This window comes from Acomys minous (genome assembly GCF_964271855.1).
Source record: "Acomys minous genome assembly, chromosome: 6".
In the NCBI taxonomy this organism is placed as follows: Eukaryota; Metazoa; Chordata; class Mammalia; order Rodentia; family Muridae; genus Acomys; species Acomys minous.
In genome coordinates, this window is record NC_140487.1 from 63,716,723 (window position 1) to 63,736,204 (window position 19,482).

Consider the following 19,482-nt stretch of genomic DNA (forward strand, 5'->3'; position numbering starts at 1 on the left):
GGGGATAACAATCTGGATGTAATGTGAATAAATTATAATAAAGTTTTAAAATTTTAAAAATATTCCTAGACAGCTTGCAGGTAACTAAGAATGAAAGTACGGGGCTAGGCACAATAGAAAATACAGATACTTGACAAAGAATTAATATGTGATAGAGAACTCCTGGATGAGGAGCACACAAGAAACATTTTTTCACACAGTCTCTGTGGTTTTTAATAATCTCCTACCACTCCCATTTCAAAGTCAAAAAGAATGAAACTAAGAAGCCTAAAGGAATGGTAAAAGGTTGATGATCAAAGTCAGAAAAGCAAAACTAAAGACCAAAATGGTTAGATCTCTGCCAGAGGGGACATAACATATTCACTGTCAATGTTTGTTTCACACATTGAGTCTCTGTGGTTCCAAGATACAGAGAAACAAGGTGGGATCGTCCTCTCTTGTGCTAGTTTTGATAATACTGGAAGGTGCTGTGCAGGCTGCTGTAGGAGAGAGACATGAGTTATTGGCCCCAACTAAGAACCCTCTTAAGATATGCCAAGTGGTGCAGCAGTGGTATAACTGTTAGGCTGGCAACCAATCACTGTATGTTTGTATTAGAGGCTTGTTCTGCAGAAAGGATGGCAAACTTGGGTCTGTAAACCTCACCAAAAATCTTCAGCTTGTTTTGTTCTGTTTTTCTTTGTCTTAAAATATGAACAAAGATGGCTGTGATCCTAGATGCAGGGAATGGATTAGTCAGCATAATCAAAGCCTATAAACAGTACTATTTCCACTTCTAAAAAAAAACAAAAAACAAAAAAGCAAAATGAAAAGTTAGGAAGATTAAGATAACTCCAGACTTGTGTAGCATTGTTGCTGATCTGAAGTTGTGTCTTGTTCCTGTACATGCATTCATAAAAGCATAGTATCTTTGCATTATGGCATTTCTAGTTGGATCCTGTTACTGTAATAAAACACTGACCACAATTACATTGGGAAAGAAATAGTATATTTGGATTACAAGTTGCACTTCAACCTCAAGGGATGCAAAATAAGGAATCAGCAGGCAGGAATCCAGAAGCAGAGACCACAGAGAAACACTATTTACTGACTCGGTCTCCATTGCTTGTCCACTTTGCTTTATTCTACAAACCAGGACCATTTTCCCTGTAGTGATACTACACACAGTGGGATGGGCCCTTAGGAAATAAGAAAATGCCCATGGCCATTTGATGGAGATAATTATTCTATCTTCCCAGGCACTTCAAGTTGACAGCAAAGCTAACCAGGACAATGACAGAGAATGAATCACTTTGTCTTAGTGTGTACCTCATAGTTTATCCTTTAGGCTTAGAGAACAAGTAGAAAGAGCTATGAGATTACATTTCTAAGATCATGGTGTCTCTAAGGCACACTGATTTCCTTAGTATTCCAAATTGCTTAGTCAAACTATTCTTATTGGAATATAATACAAATTCTCCACAATAAGTAAATAAAACCTTTTTCTTTAGAGATCTGATACTATATTTCAAGTCATTCTTGTTACTTGAACGGAATTTTCTTCATCTATATTAGACTAATAACTCTTCTTTTTTTTCCTCATATTTTCCGCATTTCCTCTCTCCCACCTTCTTTCTTGTTCTTCCTACTCCTCATATTTTTTTCTTGGGACATATCATCTTTAAGTAGCCATCAATGATGTGGCCATTTCTATATAGACCAGGAAGGCATAAAATTTGTAGATCTTCCTGCCTCAGCCTACTTCCTTAGTGCTGGAATAAAAGGGGGGTAACCACACCAAGCTTTCCTTCTCATTTTCCTTCTTTTTTTCTTATTAAGGAGAAATTCTGCCTACAGTAAGTAGCATTCCCATATTAATATGTTTTAGCATTTCTTTTCCTTATAAGATTAAATATAAAATTACATGTGACCTAGGTCCTTGGTATATGAAATTTAATAGGACTATGGAAGTGTATACTTTATATTGCAGATAAATATTTTTATCAATATCATTACTAACCAAGTTCCAAAACATACATAACTATATATTCTAAATAAAGCTGAAAAACTTCTATGCTTACTATTAATATATTCTATCATTGAAATCAATTGAGAAAAGTTCCTCATAAGTTATCTTCCAAGAAGAAATTTTACTTATTTTAACAAAACCAGATGTAGAATTTTATAATGAAATAAACTTACAAAAGCTATTCAAACACTAACAAAATATATTCTCAATATAGCATGGAATAAAATGCACAATTGAATATCAGAATACAAATAACTACTTCATTACATTGTGCTTTATGTGCACAATTTAACCAGCAAAAGTCTAGGAACTCTCTGGAGCCAGCTAAAATAATAATATAAAATTATGTTTATGGACAAACAGTCCATTTGTGCAAAATGCCAATGAAAATGAATACAGTTGCTTCAAATTGGGACTTACATTTATCTGGCAGATAATGGGAAAATATATTCATGGGTAAAGGAAGGAATAAAATGAAGAACTAGAAACTGTGTTCATATAGGTTTGGATATGTTTTTTATTTTTTATTGTTAAATTTTTTATTTTTTACATATAAATTTATTTTAGTACACATATACACTATGAACTACTTACAGCAAGAAGAACCACAAAACAATCAGAAATTATATAAATGTTACATTCTTAGTGTTTTGGCTATTTGTATTTGGCGGCCTTGGAGAAAAGAATTTTCCTATCTTGGTGCATCTAAAATTCTGAATGTAAATCAATAGCTACCATATCTCATTGTTATCAACTTAAAGCATCTATCTAGACCTGAAAACATCTTAACCTCAAAGCAACTAATAGTTCACAAAGGACAAAGCTTCCCTGTATCACCACTGTCTGCCTGCAGAAAACCCTAAATGCAACTCCAAATACCAGGAGGGTGCTATTACCTATCGGTCTATTCAAAATGCACTCATTTGAAACTTGGACAAGGGTGTGACAGAGTTTGCCTTCTTAAAACAAGACTGGTAAGATTAGACATTACTCCAAGCTTTAATTCAGGAAACTGGGCAATATATGGCAGCATTGCATTGGTACGAACCTTTGCTGAAGAAGTCTCCATGAATGTGCACTGGTAAAAAACAGAAATGAAACAAACAAGATATTCAAGGAAGCACTGCATGTACTGGCAGAATATACAAGTCCTATATATCTATCAGCATAGAATTAATTAGTGTTTTTAAAATAGTTATTTGATTCAATCAAAAGAATATTTATTATGTAATTTCAAAAATGAATGAAACATATGTATACCTGCCACTGTGGATATCATTTACAATACATTTGTTTAAGATCTTAGAAAAGTGTAAAAAAAAATTTGTTAGTAGTAGAAAATTAAACCGTCACCGACTAAAACAAAAAAAAATCATAAATTTAAATGTTGACTGCCCTAATAATGAAAGAAAACAGTGTACTATAGAGGCGTGGAAACAAGTACACCTACTTTAATTGCGTTTGACTTAGAACTATGTAAATGTTCTAAGTAGAAACTGAATTAAATGAGTAATCAGAAACCAGAAAAAAAATGTTATGGATTGAATTGCAAAGTGAATTTATGACCACAATGGAAGTCATGTCATCATTCAATTCCAATTTATATGAATCATGACTAAGTAATAACTATAAAAGATTTAAATAATTTAATTATTTATATATTGTGTGGTAATATTGATGCTGTGGTGACAATATATAAGTATTAAAATGTTATAGAATAAGGTGAGACCCTTGAGAAGCTGATTTTTCCTTCTTTGGGAAGTAAACAAAGTTAAATAATTAAATGGCAAGCAAAAACAGGAAGTGTCCTGTTTTTCTTGCTTTCAGCTTATCAAAGAAGTATAAGGACACTGTATAGCTCTTATTATTAATTACTGTTGTGACCAAAAAACCAAAAGAATACAAATAAAATGAAGAATAATGACAAGTCCAAATTGTATTTCAAACATACTTGTATCATATTTCATTTCTGTCTATTTTTACTATATAACCTTTCCTATTACATAATTATGCTACATAATTTTGTATTCTTATACAAAATGAGCAATCCCAAGTGGGTTCTTGATTGATTTGCTCTTCTCTGTCTACTTATGTAGTAACGACTCAGATCAAGCTATGCAATTAATCCAGGATCCTGAAAGTCCCTGGGATGTAGCTCTCAGCCAACTTAAGCTGGAGTGGTTTGTTTCATTAAGTTTTAAAGGAAAAATTTCACAGTATGTTGACTACATATTACATTATAAATAGATTTTCTATATAGTAGATATTGTGAAATACTGTGCTAAACTGCATGTGCCTTTGTGGATGCAGAATGGGTGGAAGAGAACCTACTGCAGCCACAAAAAGGACATCACCCTGGGGAAAAATTACAGCAATTCTAATTGTCCTCAATAAATGCTCCACTAGAGAGGTGGTACTAAGCTGTAATATACCCCAGGGAAACAGGGAAGTATCAAATTCAAAGCTAGAAATCATAACCATATTTCAAAATACAAACTAAAGGTTGTTTAGTCTTACAGATAAAGAACAAATGTGCTTAAAAAAAAAAAAACCAAGTGTGCTACAGTACAGATAATCTTGTACATGTAAGAGCACAAGTTCTTTTTTTTTTTTTTTTAAGATTTTTTTATTACGTATACAGCATTCTGCCTGCACACCAGAATAGAGCACCAGATCTCATTATAGATGGTTGTGAGCCACCATGTGGTTGCTGGGAATTGAACTCATGACCTTTGGAAGAGCAGTCAGTGCTCTTAACCTCTGAGCCATCTCTCCAGCCCCAGAGCACAAGTTCTTTTTTTTTTTTTTTTTTTTTTTTTTTTTTTTTTTTTTTTGGTTTTTCGAGACAGGGTCTCTCTGTAGAGAGCACAAGTTCTTAATGGAACCTCAGGCCCTTTGGTTTCACATTCCCAGTAATAAACCTGATTATCAGGAGAAAGGTGTTAGTTAGCAAGGTGACAGTCTAATGGTGTCAGTCTAGACAGAATAAAGTAAAGGTGTGAAGGTAAAAGGTTAATTGTTATTAACCAGACCTAGAGACTTTGGGACCCAGAGTGAATTGTGTGACACACTCATGTTTGTATATACAGAAGATCGTGCTTATGTCCTTTCTCCTATTTGTCTACATTCCCCGTTTCATTAGAAAAGTCTTTGCTGCGCCAGGCAGTGGTGTTGAGGCCTTTACTCCCAGCACTCGTGAACAAACGGCAGGAGGAATTCCACAAATTCGAGGCCAGCCTGGGCTACAGAGCATGTTGCAGGACAGCCAAGGCGACACAGAGAAGCCAGGTCTCAAAAAACAAAACCAAAACCAAAAAAGACTTTGTTGAAAGCATTATTTATTATTGATAAAATATTTTTGAAAGTTTTTTTTCCCTTTCATGAAGGCTCATTTCTAAGGTGTGACAGTCAGGGATCCAATGAAATACAGAAGAAATTATAGAATATATATGATTACAACAAAGGATTTTTTTCAGACTTATGGGGTTGGAGGTTAATGGCTGAATAAGCATATGCAAACACACGCATGCTTTATTTGCAGACACTAAAGAGTTAGAACCATTTCAGTCTAAGGAGAATTAAACTTGATGTAAAAAAAAATAGCACAATGTAAGAATCGTGTGTTCAAGTTCTGTACTTCCAAATATAGTAAAGCTGAGAGTTTGAAGTCTTTATGGCTCAAGGAACCACACACTAGTGATGTCTGTGGCACACAACCTCAGCCCCAGTATTTAGTGCGAGGAAGCAGGAGGATTGATGAGTTTGAGGTCATCCTGAGCTACATATTAAATACTCGACTAGCCAGGCAGACAAAAGAACTAAAGTTTCAAAATGTAGTCAAAGGACAAAGTATTGCAGATAAGCAAGATGTGATTCTCAGAAGAGACTAAGAATAAAAAATGGCAAGATGTTCTCTTCTCAGATTTTATCCACAAGGAATAACACATGTGAGAGACAGGTTCTGAAATTTAAAAATGTATACGATAATCTCTAGGACAACTACTACAAAAGTAATACAAAGAAACATATCTGAACAGCCAATAAATAAATTATAGCCAAATTATTAATAATATATGAATAATACAAAAGAAGCAGGGAAGCAGGAATAAATAAACAGAGAACAAAAACACAGAAAATATTGCCAAAAGGTAGGAATTGCAGAAAGGCTGTCTACAAGAAGCATACAAAATATAGAGGCACAAATGCTGAAAGTTAAATAGACGGGGGAGATTGCAGTTGATACCTGAAGATAAAAGAGGCTCTTTTGGAGATATCAGTGCCTCATGGTGCACAATATAATGCAATAAGTTTTTATGTAAGTCACATAGGTATTTTCTAGGAAAATATGTCAAATATATATGTAGCAGAGGTTCAGAACACACTAAGTATAATTTTGAAGCACCAAACTTAGAAATACATAATTCCTCAATGGGACTTGAGAATTCTAGCATAAATTATTTTCTTAGTTGGTAGAATAAATGACATAATTTGTGTTCTAGAAAATATAAAATGGGATGGAATAATGAAACCTTTTAAAATGCAGGTAACCCATTTACCGGGACTCAATTCTGGGCTATGAAAGCAGTTGTGAATAGACCAATATATTGTGTTGTCTCAAAGCAACGACTTAATAACCCATAAAAATAAGATATAAACACAACATGCATATTAAGATAGTTAAACAATTCACTCATATTATTTATTAAAGACCTTATCAAAGATGTTACAAGAAAAATGAAATTAAAATTAAAATGATAAATGTACAACATATAAAATATGTGAAGTTGAGTTAAACCAACTATTACTGAGGAACATAGCTTTACACTTCAAATAAGCTAAAACAATTGAAACATATTGAGGGCTAGAGGAGGCAACTCCTGTTCTTCATGGGATTCAAGTTGAGTTCCCAACACTCATGTCAAACACCTTATAATAGGATGTAACTCCAGGGCCATGGGGAACTCCACACCCCAGGCCACCACAGCCTCCACAGTCATGTGCAATTCTCCCTCACAGAAAGGAATGCATAGAGACAAATAAAAAGAATAAAAATAAATATTCAAACAACCCAGAAACAGAACATTTTAGAGAACTTCGATAAAATTAACACTTTGTAGTAGTATCTGATTCTGGGAATATAATCAAATCCAGCATATCTGACTGAGTACAAATGACTAGAAGGAAAACACTAAAAATAACACACATGGAAGATCAAGCAGAGCTTATAGGTTTTATATTAATGGGGAAAACATTCATCTTCTGGAAGGAAAGTTTAGCTATTTTAAATGTTTAGCAAGCCTTCCAACTCATTCAGAACATGGCACTTCCACTCCTACAAGTCATCCTGTAGAAATTCAGAATGAGTGCAAACTCACATAAAGAATGTACAATTATGCCAATAGCAGCTTAATCTACAAGGAAAAGTTGAGAATAGTGACACTTTATAACCTGTAGGGAACCAACAGTCACCTAGCTGGACTTAAGGCCTCTTCAATAAGAAGGAAGTCATGCCATGGAACTATAAATTTAGACAAGGACCTGTGGCTGCTGAAGGCATAGAATTAGAGATGATGTTGTTACTGCCTCTTTCATAAAACAGTATCTTCTTTCACTGCAGTGTAAGCACCCACCCTTATGGCCATGGATATATTGGAGCCCTCACCCACGACACTGTTTTGCAGCACACAGAGCTCATTACAGAAAGCCACACCTGAGCAAAGGTGTAGATCAACTGACTATGGGGTGTCATTCTCCAATTAATACTATTGCTACACAGCTCCTATATTTAAGGTTCAAGAAAACATCAGTGGTGAGAGCCAGAAAGTCTGTAGGAGCCAGGACAGGGGCATCTGCTCTGAGTTAGGCTCTTGTAACAGAAAACGGTAGGACAGGAGAAGGTAGAAGTTGGGGAGATAGGAAAAATTGTGATCAAGATATATTATATTCAATTCTCTAAGAGTTATAATACATATATTACTCTATAAACAACATGAATAAATAAAACAGTGTGTAAATATGAAAACAGGTTAGTTTTATAATAAATATTGACATATCAGATGATGTCTGTTTGATGAAACAGAATAAATTATGAATGGCACAACTTGAAATATGTGATTGCATACTTAGTACACTTATTTTCAGAAAAAAATTAAAAAGAAATATGCTATACAGGTTTGCATTTGTTCCCACCAGCAATGAAGGAGTGTGCCTCTTTCTCAACATCCTCCACAGCATGTGCTGTCACTTGAGTTTTTGATGTTAGCCATTCTGGTAGATGTAAGATGCAAACTCAGAGTCACTTTGATTTGCATTTACCTGGTAACTAAGGACCTTGAGTATTTCTTTAAGTGTTTCTCAGCCATTCAATACTCCTCTGTTGAGAATTCTCTATTTAACTATGTATCCCATTTTTTAATTGGTTTGTTTGGTTTGGTGGTGTTTAATTTCATGAGTTATTTATATATTTTGGATATTAGTCTGTTATCAGATATAAGGTTTGTGAAGATCTTTTCCCATTTTGTAGGCTCTTGTTTTTTATGCTGACACTGTCCTTTGCCTTACAGAGGTTTTCAGTTTCATAAGGACCCATTTATTAAGTGTTGATCTTAGAGCCTGAGCTATTGTTGTTCTGCTCAGGAAGTTGTCTTCTGTGCCAATAAGTTCAAGGCTCTACCCCACTTTTTCTTCTAACATTTAGTATGTCTAGTTTTATTTTGAGGTCTTTAATCAACTTGGACTTTGGTGCAGGGTGATAAATATGGATCTATTTGCCTTTTCTGCATGTAGACATCCAGTTATTCAGCATCATTTATTGTAGAGGCTATCATTTTATCACTGTATGGTTTTGGCTTCTCGGTCAAAACTCAGGTGTCCACAGGTCTATGGGTTTATTTCTCGGTCTTTGATTCGATTCCATTGGTCAACAAGCCGTCTCAGAAAATTGTAATAGTGCTATTGCAATATGCAACCACATCACTCCTGGGCGTATACCCGAAAGATACTCCACCAAACAACAAGGACACTTGCTCAACTATGTTTGTAGCAGGTTTATTCCTAATAGCCAGAACCTGGAAACAACCTAGATGTCCCTCAGTCAAAGAATGGATAAAGAAACAGAGGTACATTTATAATACTCAGCAATTAAAAACAAAAAAATCTTGAATTTTGCAGGCCAATGGAAGGAACTAGAAATGATCATCCTGAGTGAGCTAACCCAAGCCCAGAAAGACATGCATGGTATATCCACACAAATAAGTGGACATTAGCCCAACATAGATGTCCTCTGAAAGACTCCACCCAGAAGGACAAGTGCTGGGATTCCTTGCTAGACTCTGGGCAGAGTGCTAAGAGTTTTAAGGGATAATGGGGAGGATGGAAGGACCATTCAAGGGGACCATCAAGATTGGCTGATCTGGACCCGGGGGTGGGGGTGTTGCACAAACTTTTGCACCAATGAAGAACAATGCATGCAGAGAACCTAAACCCACTGTTCAGATATAGCCAACAGACGGCTCATTCTCCATGGTTGTAGAGGGAGCGGAACTGCCTCTGACAGGAACTCTGGTGCTCCTGATTTGATCACCTCCCCTTGGTGGGGATACCATATGGGCATGCACAGAGGAAGGGGATGCAGGCTATCAGGATGAGACCTGATAGGCTGTGGTCAGATGGTGGGGGAAGAAGGCCCCCTTTGTCAGAGGTCTAGGGGAGGGGAATAGGGCAGAAGAGGGAGAGAGGGTGGGAATGGGAAGATACAAGGGAGGGGGTAACAATCAAGATGTAATATGAATAAAATATAATAAATATAGTAAAAGAAAAGAAAAAGGCATGCTATAATAATATTCTTCCAACTTTTCCTTTTTTAGGATATTTTCACAATAATAATAATTATTATTATGAAATTACTATTCTGTGTATGAGTATGAGTGACACATAATGAGCACAGAGTGGCACATGTGTATGTGTAAGAATAATTAATGAAAAAGATTATGAATGTAAGAGGGGCAGTGGAGACAGGTGGTTATTTGTAGGAGGGAATGTGAGGTGTGGAAAGGATGCAAACCCAATACTCATGTATGAAATTCTCAAAGAAATAATTTACTAAAATATAAATAATAAAAGTTTACATGACAAAAGGCAAATATCATTCTCTGCATCTTCTCCCAGGACTAGAGGTCCCACGTAAAGCATCAGGGACACATGGGTTACATCTGTGTAGGGGGCCTGGGTCCTGTCCATGCAAGGTCCTTAGCTGGTGCTTCAGGCTCAGCAAGGCTCTCTGGGCCCTGGTTAGTTCGCTTGTTGGTCTTCTTGTAAAGCTTCTGTCACATCCATATCTTTTTCTCCTTCTCCATAATTTTCCACAAGACTCCCTACTTATCACCTCTCCTCCAGTAATGGGCATATGTGCTGTCTCTGACACTGAGTCTGTTCCTAGCTTTTTGATCACTTCCCCCTCATGGGACTGATCTGCCAGGCCACAGGAGAAGAGGACATGCTCAGTCTTTATATGAGTTAATGAGCTGGGGTGGATGGAAAGTGTGGCTCCCTTCTTCTAAGGAATAGAGGAGGGGGAAAAGGGAAAAAAGAAAGAGGGTGGGACTACGAGAAGAGGAGGGATGGAGCTATGAAAAGGATTTAGAGTGAATAAATAAATAAAGAATAAATAAGTAAAGAGAAGAAAAAGGAAACTTTAAACCTAGCTGTTCTCTGATTTGGCTGAGAAGTAATGAAGATCCTGGCAGTGTATTTGAGAGTGAAAGTGGAGTATTCCATCTGGTGTGTTCCTGCACATAAAAGGGGATATAAGACAGACTGTGTGTTATGGCTAGGCTGGGTAGTACACTTTTTTTTCTTACAACTTATTTAATTGTATCCATCTTTCACGTGTCTGTCTCTGTGTCATTCTCCATACCAAACTTTAAATTATCATGTCCTCCTTTCCATATTTCAGATTGTTTACATTTCATTTTAAAAGGCTGTTTTATGTCAGCTAATACAAGAATAGCATTTTAATTTTTTATATTTTTCAATTTTTTCATTGTTGAGTAATTATTTGGATATATTAATACAATTGCTGGAGAAAAATACTTATAAGCTTTTATGAGGCCAGAAAAATCGGTCACTTGAAAACAGAAACATTCAAATTTGAAAAATTACATTAATAGTAAAACTTGTAGTATATCTGACAAAATATTCTTAGTAACAACTCCTAAACAGAAAAAGGTAGTATCTTTAACTGTGTTTAGAATAATAAACAACACAAAGTTTTTTTTTTTTCACATAAAGTAAGAGAAAATTTCATCCCAAACTGTTTGGTGTGTGGTAGTCAGGCACTGTCTCAGGCTTGCTTTTGTGTGTTTATAGGGTCCTCAGGACACGGTGATATACTGTACTGTACTATAGACATATCTTAGAAAATGTGATACAACAATAAATGGTAGCAATCAACGTACTTGGAATGTGAAGAAACACATAATTGCATTAAGTGAAAACCTAAGGCAGTTAGACAAGATGGAGGGCAAAGCAAGATGTAGAAAATATTAAAGAAACTTCAGATCAGAGTGAGAGAAAGTTTGCACTCATAGGAAACTCATAGGAACTGAGACAGTCACATCTGTCTCCAAGAAACAGCAAACGCACATGTACAATACTAGCAGATTTGAGCACGTGGAGATGAAATTTAAGAATAACTTGGCACTATTTCAGATCTCTTAAACTGTTGAAATTCAAATAATATATATTTAACAGTATTAAGAATGTTGTAGATAAATAGTATCCACAATTGATCCACATGATGACCTATTTAGCTTTAAACTCTCAACACAGCAGAATACCCTGAGGGCTGAGCCCCAGTTCAGTAATTGCCTATATCAGATTGACCTGTGGATGTTTTTAGAGGGGGTAGTTGTGTTGATCTTAATTTAATTTGGAGGACCCAGCCTATTGTGGGCATTACCATCCCTAAGGTCTCTGAGTAAGACAGATAGATGAATATAACATGGCCTGCAAGAATACTAAATCTATTCATAATTACTCATGAAGCTGTTTGGAAGCAATTAAACACATGCTCTGTACCACTGTGCTATAAGAAAAACACATATAATAACAAAACCACATATAAAGCCCTAATGTCTACCGTGAAGCAGGAATAAAGAAACCATTCCAAATAAATCTACTAAATTATGCTTTCTTACAGAAGGATCATGTCTATTGTGGGATCTTACCAGTTCCAGTTTTTTCTTCATTTTAGTTTGGAGAAATTGTACTTGTAAATTTTATAATTTCTAATATCCAAACATAAAAAAACGTAAAAAACCAAACAGGTCTATTTTTCTCATTTGGTTTGAATGACAGAGAATGTAGCAATAGTAACAGCAAAACATCTGAGAACACGAGTAAAGTTATAACAGGATCAAGGCATTGTTAACACATGTAATTAAAAATAACCCTCTAGTGATGTTTTATGTTAGTATAGCTTTCCTATAAATTAAAATATGGAGTAATTAATTCTATAATACATTTTTCATCAGTTGAATACAACTGGATCAACGCAGGAAATATCTGCATGTAAAATGCAGGAAAATGAAATTCAACATCTTCACCATACATGAGGAAATATTGAGTATGCTACAACCAGAATAAATGCAAAGATTACTTAATCCACATGCTCAAATATGCCTCTTTATACTTTGAATTTTCCTACTGTAGGTGTAATAAACATGGTGTTATTTAAAAATAGCTAAAGTAGGTGTCAAAAAACGGAGCTGCAAATATTAGACATTCTAGAAATGGAAGTTTCAATTCAAAGTGATTTCAACACTTTATTTCCTCAGCCAAGTCAGTGTATAGATTGTGCTCAATCTTGGACAAAAAATTTAACTTTGCTTTGTTTAAAGAATCAGAAGCAGCCTATGAAGAACAAGGTCAATGAGGTGGGATGGTTTCAACACAGTGAGAAGCCCCGTGCATTCTCTCAGTTTAGGGTCCCAGCACAGCTGCTGAATTCAACCTACTCACCTAGGACAAAGCTGTCTCAGAACATCCTGCTGTGACAAAGTTCCTAAAAATGGTGTTCCTTCTTCATCCTGAAAGCAGACCCATCCATCAGTTGAACATCAGCAAACACTCTAAGAAAGTCTTCATGGTAAAAGTGTATCATTCTCCCTACAGCTTACGTCTTAAAGTAAAGCAACTCAACTGTCACCCTGGGTAATTTAGCCAAGATGTCGCAGCCATGGAACAGTTCAGCTCTCATCAAAATTTCCACAAATGATACAGATGAAATGGAGACATGAAATCTATAACCATCATACAGTTGAGAAGAGCCTTTATGAATTAAAAAATTGGGATTATTCTGTTAGAAATGAGGCTTGGAGAAAGGACCTCTGACTGTCCCTCTGCAAACAGTGTCACTTGCAAGATTCTACCTCTGTCCTTCTGCCTTTTGCATACGTTTTGAAATTCAAGGCTGTCTCAGAAGTAGAGGCAGGAGCATGGTAGGCCATCTTCCTACAGTGCCTTAGGTCTTGGGCTTCATGGTCTCCACAATTATGAAAAAATAAATGTCTACATTATTTAATATGCTAACTAGTATATGACGTTCTGTTCCAACTGTACAAAGTGGGTTGAGAAAAGAGAGCTGAAAATCTTTTTCTATGTCACATGCTTAGTATATAGTGAAAAACAACAAAAATACAACAACTTTATCTGTGGCATGATTTTAAAGAACCGCTGGGATTTTCCTGAACCCGTTTTACTTGAACACCAGCAATGTTTTCTAGTCATGAAAACAGGCTGTGGAAAAATCAACAATAGCCTTATCATAATGAATACCTTTTAATGAGCTTTCACTCTTCTGCATGCTGCAAAGTGAAAGATGGAAGAACCACTTGTTGTTCAAGTTAGAAGAGTAAATACAAACAGAGCACTGAAAAGAAGTAAAGCCAGGGCAAAGATATGGGTAACCTCATCCTAAAAGGTGGAAAGACACAATAAAAAAATTCATAATTATAAGAAATACAAATTTAAATAAATGATATAGCATTATTACCAGACTTGAAGACATCATTGTAAATATTTTAATTATATGTTTGACTCTTATATGAGCTATCATAACAGAAAAATAAGGGAAACTTTCAGAATTCGTGCCAGGATCATGTTAAGAAATATTGAGAACAAGCATTTCTATAATATAGGGATAGTGGTAAGTAAGATTGAGTTCCCTGACTTTAATTTTTTTTTTAATATTTTGATATTTTGCCATGGACATTTGTTTCTATAATAAATATTGTAAGTAAATCAGAATGAAGAAGCAATATTTTGGAGCAAATTTTTTAGGAGAATAAAAGTTGTAAGGAGTAATAAAATACAAGGAGGCTGAAATAAATACAAAAGGGTAGAGAGGGGCATAAACTTCCCTGGGATCTAAAGTGAAATGAGGACATGGATGCTTGCTGTGCACGCTAAGCAAGAGGAACATACAGGCCGGTGTTTGTAGCTCTGTGACACAACACCTGCCCAGCATGAGCAAAGCCTGGAGTTCAGTCATGAACACTGGGGGCATTAAACCTAAGGCAGAAAGGAAAGAAACCCAGCACTAACACGGGGTATGCCATTGGCAATTACTGTGCCGCGGATGAGTTAAAGGAATAAAAGAGAAGAGAAGAAAGAAGAAAAGAAAGGAAGTGTGCTATTGGAAGCAGGTTCTCACCTAAGTTGCATAAAAGCAAAGGGAAACCATCCCGACCACTTCTACCATAGGATTAAGACAGAAGCCAGGGCGTATGTCACATGATATGACCCTGAGGATCAATCGTTAGATCGATGCTGAGCAAATATTAATGAGTGTAAGAGGACGAGCTTACTAGAGAGCTTGTTGGGTCTTGAGCTGTCATTCGTGAGCCGGACATAAACAACCGGATCTGGAGAAGCTGCCAAAATTAAGATTAGTTGCTGAGAACCCCACTGCACTCCTTTCTGAAATACGGGTTCTGATGTTCACTGTTTCATTTTTCTTTCCTGTCTCCTTCTGGATACACTGTATAGTTTTATTCATTTCTGACTGGCAGGAAAAAAATTTCAATAAATTATGATTGCCACTTTATGAATCTTCAGAACATCTGAGTAATGGAAAATGATATATTTCAACAGAGAACACGATTCAGGTACTGAGCAGGCATTTTCAATAGGTTTAGAGAGCAGATGAAAGATGATATTTCAAAGACTGTTCCGAATGAAATATCCTTCAGAAAATGACTGCTCAAGTGAAAATCACTCTTGATGTAACTAAGATAACTCTCTTTAGGGGTCATCTAGAGAAAAGGATATGATGGGGGGGAAAAAAGCCTGTATGAGATGTAAATGTTAACTACACCTTTAAAAAATAGTTTCTAACCCCATAGATGCCATGGGGGAAAATGCTGTCCCAATTGTCACGTGGCCTGCCTGCCTTTAATTCTCTCTGGGACTTTTCAACAGGAGCAGGGAGGATACAGGAGAAGGCTATGAATTTCTAACCTACGCTACTGTGTCTAACTTCACAGGATGATTGAGATCTGCATATTTTGTGCCACGGTGGCCAGAGGTACAGTTAAAATCAGAGTCCGAACTCCATCATTTTGTTGTTTTTATTGTTTTGTTTTGCTTTGTTTTGTTGGTTTGTCTGTTTCTGAGCTAGATGGACCCTGAATCCAGTGTGATCCTGGACCCTAGAAGATTCTGGATTTACCATAAATACTTCCCAAATCACACAACCACAAATAAAAAATAGAATACTTAGAGATGAGATTTCAAGAGCAAGTAAACTGAATTATTAATCTCTTTTGAGAAGGTTACTAATGAGAGAGGCGATTGTAATTACATTAGCTTTATTTTTCAAAGCTTTCACATTTTAGTTTAGTTCATTTTTATGAAGAAGGGGGGCAGGTAGTGTGAGTACTGCTTCCAGAGTCTTGAATGTGCTGTGTGGTTTTTCCCCTAGTTCTTTCTAGCTCCAGTTTGGAATTTTTTGATGCAGAGAAAAAAAACTGTATTGCAGCGATGACAAAACGCTTATCTTCAAATGAACATCAACCTAGATTTCCAGAAACATGACATGAAATGTGCTCTCTAGTTTTCATAATAAATTTTCATTTATGAAGTATTTCTAGATGGAAAATGATACTTTTATGTTATTAAAAAACTCACTAGATATTTATTTTTTATTTTTATTGTAAACATCACAGAATGAGGCCATAAAGCTAAAATTATTTCTGCTAAGATTTTTTTTAACTTTAGAGATTATGATTTCATTCTCCTTTCACCTTCATTTCCCCAAACCTTCTCATATACCTGACATAGTCTCCTTCAAATATATGGGCTCTTTTGTTTTACTAGTTGTTATTACACACACACACACACATACACACACACACACACACACACAAACACACACACACACACGCACTATATTAAACGTGACCTGTTCCATCCATATAATGCTACTTGTGTACATGTGTTTTCATTGCCAACCATTTGGCCTTATACAAACAACTAAAGTGTTCTTCTCTGAAATAAGACCTCATTTAATCAATAAAAATAGTGCTGTGAGCCTGGCGTGGTGGTACATGCCTTTAATGCCAGCACTTGGGAGGCAGAGGCAAGTGGATCACTGTGAATTCGAGGCCAGTCTGGTCTACAAAGGGAATCTAGGATAGCCAAGGCTACACAGAGAAACCCTGTCTCGAAAAAGCAAAAAATAAAAATAAAAAATGCTGCAATGGTTGCTGTCATTCAGTGGTTTGTGTATTGAGGTATTCCATAGCTTAAAAAATTAACTATGACACAATAACATATGTATATAAAAAAACTGCTTCAGGCATACAAAGGCCACGTAGTGTTCCTGTCTTGTCACATGAAGGTTATGTTTCTGCTGTGGGTAATTATGCTGACTGGAGAGTAGGGTCTTTTGCAATATGGGATTTGGGAGATCTGCTTAAATGTACCCTACTTGAATGCTAAATATGTACATGTACCTAGGGCATAGGTAATGCCCAAGAAGCAACATTATTTATCTAATGTTGATCTTTCAAATTTCCTCTGAGTAAGTGAATGTCCTTTTGGTCATGTGAGTAGGACACACAGAAAACATTTGTTGTCATTTCATTAATTTTGGGTCAAGTCATCAATGGAAACATATCAAATGTTTTTGTTTCATTTTAAGAAGGACATAATTACCTTAAAGATAGTTTATTCGCATTTCATTAGATGAAGAGACAAAGGCAATTTTTTACATATACATTTATATTATTACACATATATACAATGAACTACCTATAGCAAGAAGAACCATGACATGATCTGGAATTACATAAGAGTTATATTCTTAGTGTTTTGGCTATTTGTATTTGGCAGCCTTGAAGAAAACATCTTTCCTATCTTGGTGCATGTAAAATTCTGAATGTAAATCAATCTCCATCACCTCTTGTCATTATTAACTTAAGATATCTATCTAGACCTAAAAAACCCTTAACCTCGAAACAACTAAGCTTTGTTGTAAAACCTTGCTACCTGGTCTTCAACTCCAGAAAGCCACATCTTAATAGATTTTCTAATACCAAGTGGTTCACCCTAAGCACATACTCCTGAGAAACGCCAAATGTACTCAGTAGATTGTATTCACACAAATACACACACACACACACACACACACACACACACACACACACACACTAAACAAAAGGAGGTCATGAATGTAAGAGGAAGTGGGGAGAGTATTGGGAGAAGTTGTTGCATGGAGCGATAGGAGTAGAGATTCCTAAATAAAAGTGAAAAGAAAAGATAAAATGAGGACACAAACTTGTGTATGTATACGATATGGGGTGGATGTAAGAGAATGTTTTGGGGCAAGAGAACATGTATGATGTTCTCAAAGAGTTAATAAAGTTATTTTATATTAAAAAAACAAAAGATTAAACATATATGGCCAAGTAATGATATGAATACTGAGGTTTCTCAAATTAAATTTAATTAAAAGTGAATCAATAAGTAGTCTACATCCTTAAGACATATATATGAGATTAGACATTATTAGAGAATAATTTAAAGGATACAATGTTAGAAACTGAGGAGATACAGAAGACATTCGATGTGCTGCATGACATAAATATATGCTGGCATCCAAAACTCGGTGAGAATTTGTCACATTATCATTTTAAACAGTTATTTTCTCATATTTATGTTTATAAACTTAATGTATGAAGTGAAATTTAAAAGATTTTGCAAGAATTTTAAAAACAATTTTAGTATTTCCATGTATAGTATAAATTATAAAACCTGTCCCTTAACTCCTTTGAGGTAGACATAATATTTCTACTAAATCTAAATATCAATGAGGAATAATATGTTACTGAATAGAACTGCTACTGTGTAATGATGGATAAAATCATAACCAAGGGTATAAAGTAGGAAATATACAGGATGCAGCGACCCAGAATACATGTGACCAGTATTGGGGTTTTGGTTAGATACCATATTTCAGCTACTGTTACTATAAAATAAGGAATTCTGGGATATGACAGAAACGCTATTTACTGCATGCTAATAACATTGCTACAACTATGTTTTGTTAATGATATAATGTTGACAACCTCAAGTAGACACAATAAATGTATTAATAGAAGTTTAATAAAAATATACAAAATGCTGACACACACCTATAATCACATCAGCATTTAATTTAGGAAAAAATCATAACTATTTAGCCTAATTCCCCAAATCATTGAGTTATTTTTAATAAAGTCAATATAATGTTCAATTTTGTGAGTTTAGACATAGGTATATTCTTGTATTACTGCCATCACATTAGGCAGAATTTTTTGTATCATTTTTATTTAATTAATTTATTCAGATTACAACTCAACTTTATCCCATCACTTGTATCCTCCCGTTCCTCCCTCCCTCTCCCTTTCACCTTATTCCCCTCCTCTAGGTCTATGACTGAGGGGGACCTCCTCCCCTTCTATATGGTCATAGGCTATCAAGTCTCATCTTGGTAGATTGCTTATTCTTTTTTTGAGTGCCACCAGGCCTCCCCAACAATGGGAGATGGTCAAATATGGGGCACCAGAGTTCATGTCAGAGTCAGTCCCCGCTCTCCACAAAGCTCTGAAGAATGTCCTGTCCATTGACTAGATCAGTGTAGGGTTTCGATGTTTACTACTTGTACTGTCTACAGTTAGTGTAGAAGTTTGTGCAGATCCCACCAGGACCCTATCCACCCACCACAATGTTCTTCTTGTAGATTTCTAGAACCCTCTGGATCCTTCTATTTCCCCATTCTCCTATATTCTCTTACCTAGAGTCTCAGTAGGATGTCATCACATCTATCCCAATCTCCTGGTAAGTGAAAACTTTCATGGGACATTCCTTTTGGGTTAGTGCCTAATTATAAGTGAGTATAAACCATGAGAGTCTTTGTGCTAATGGATTATCTC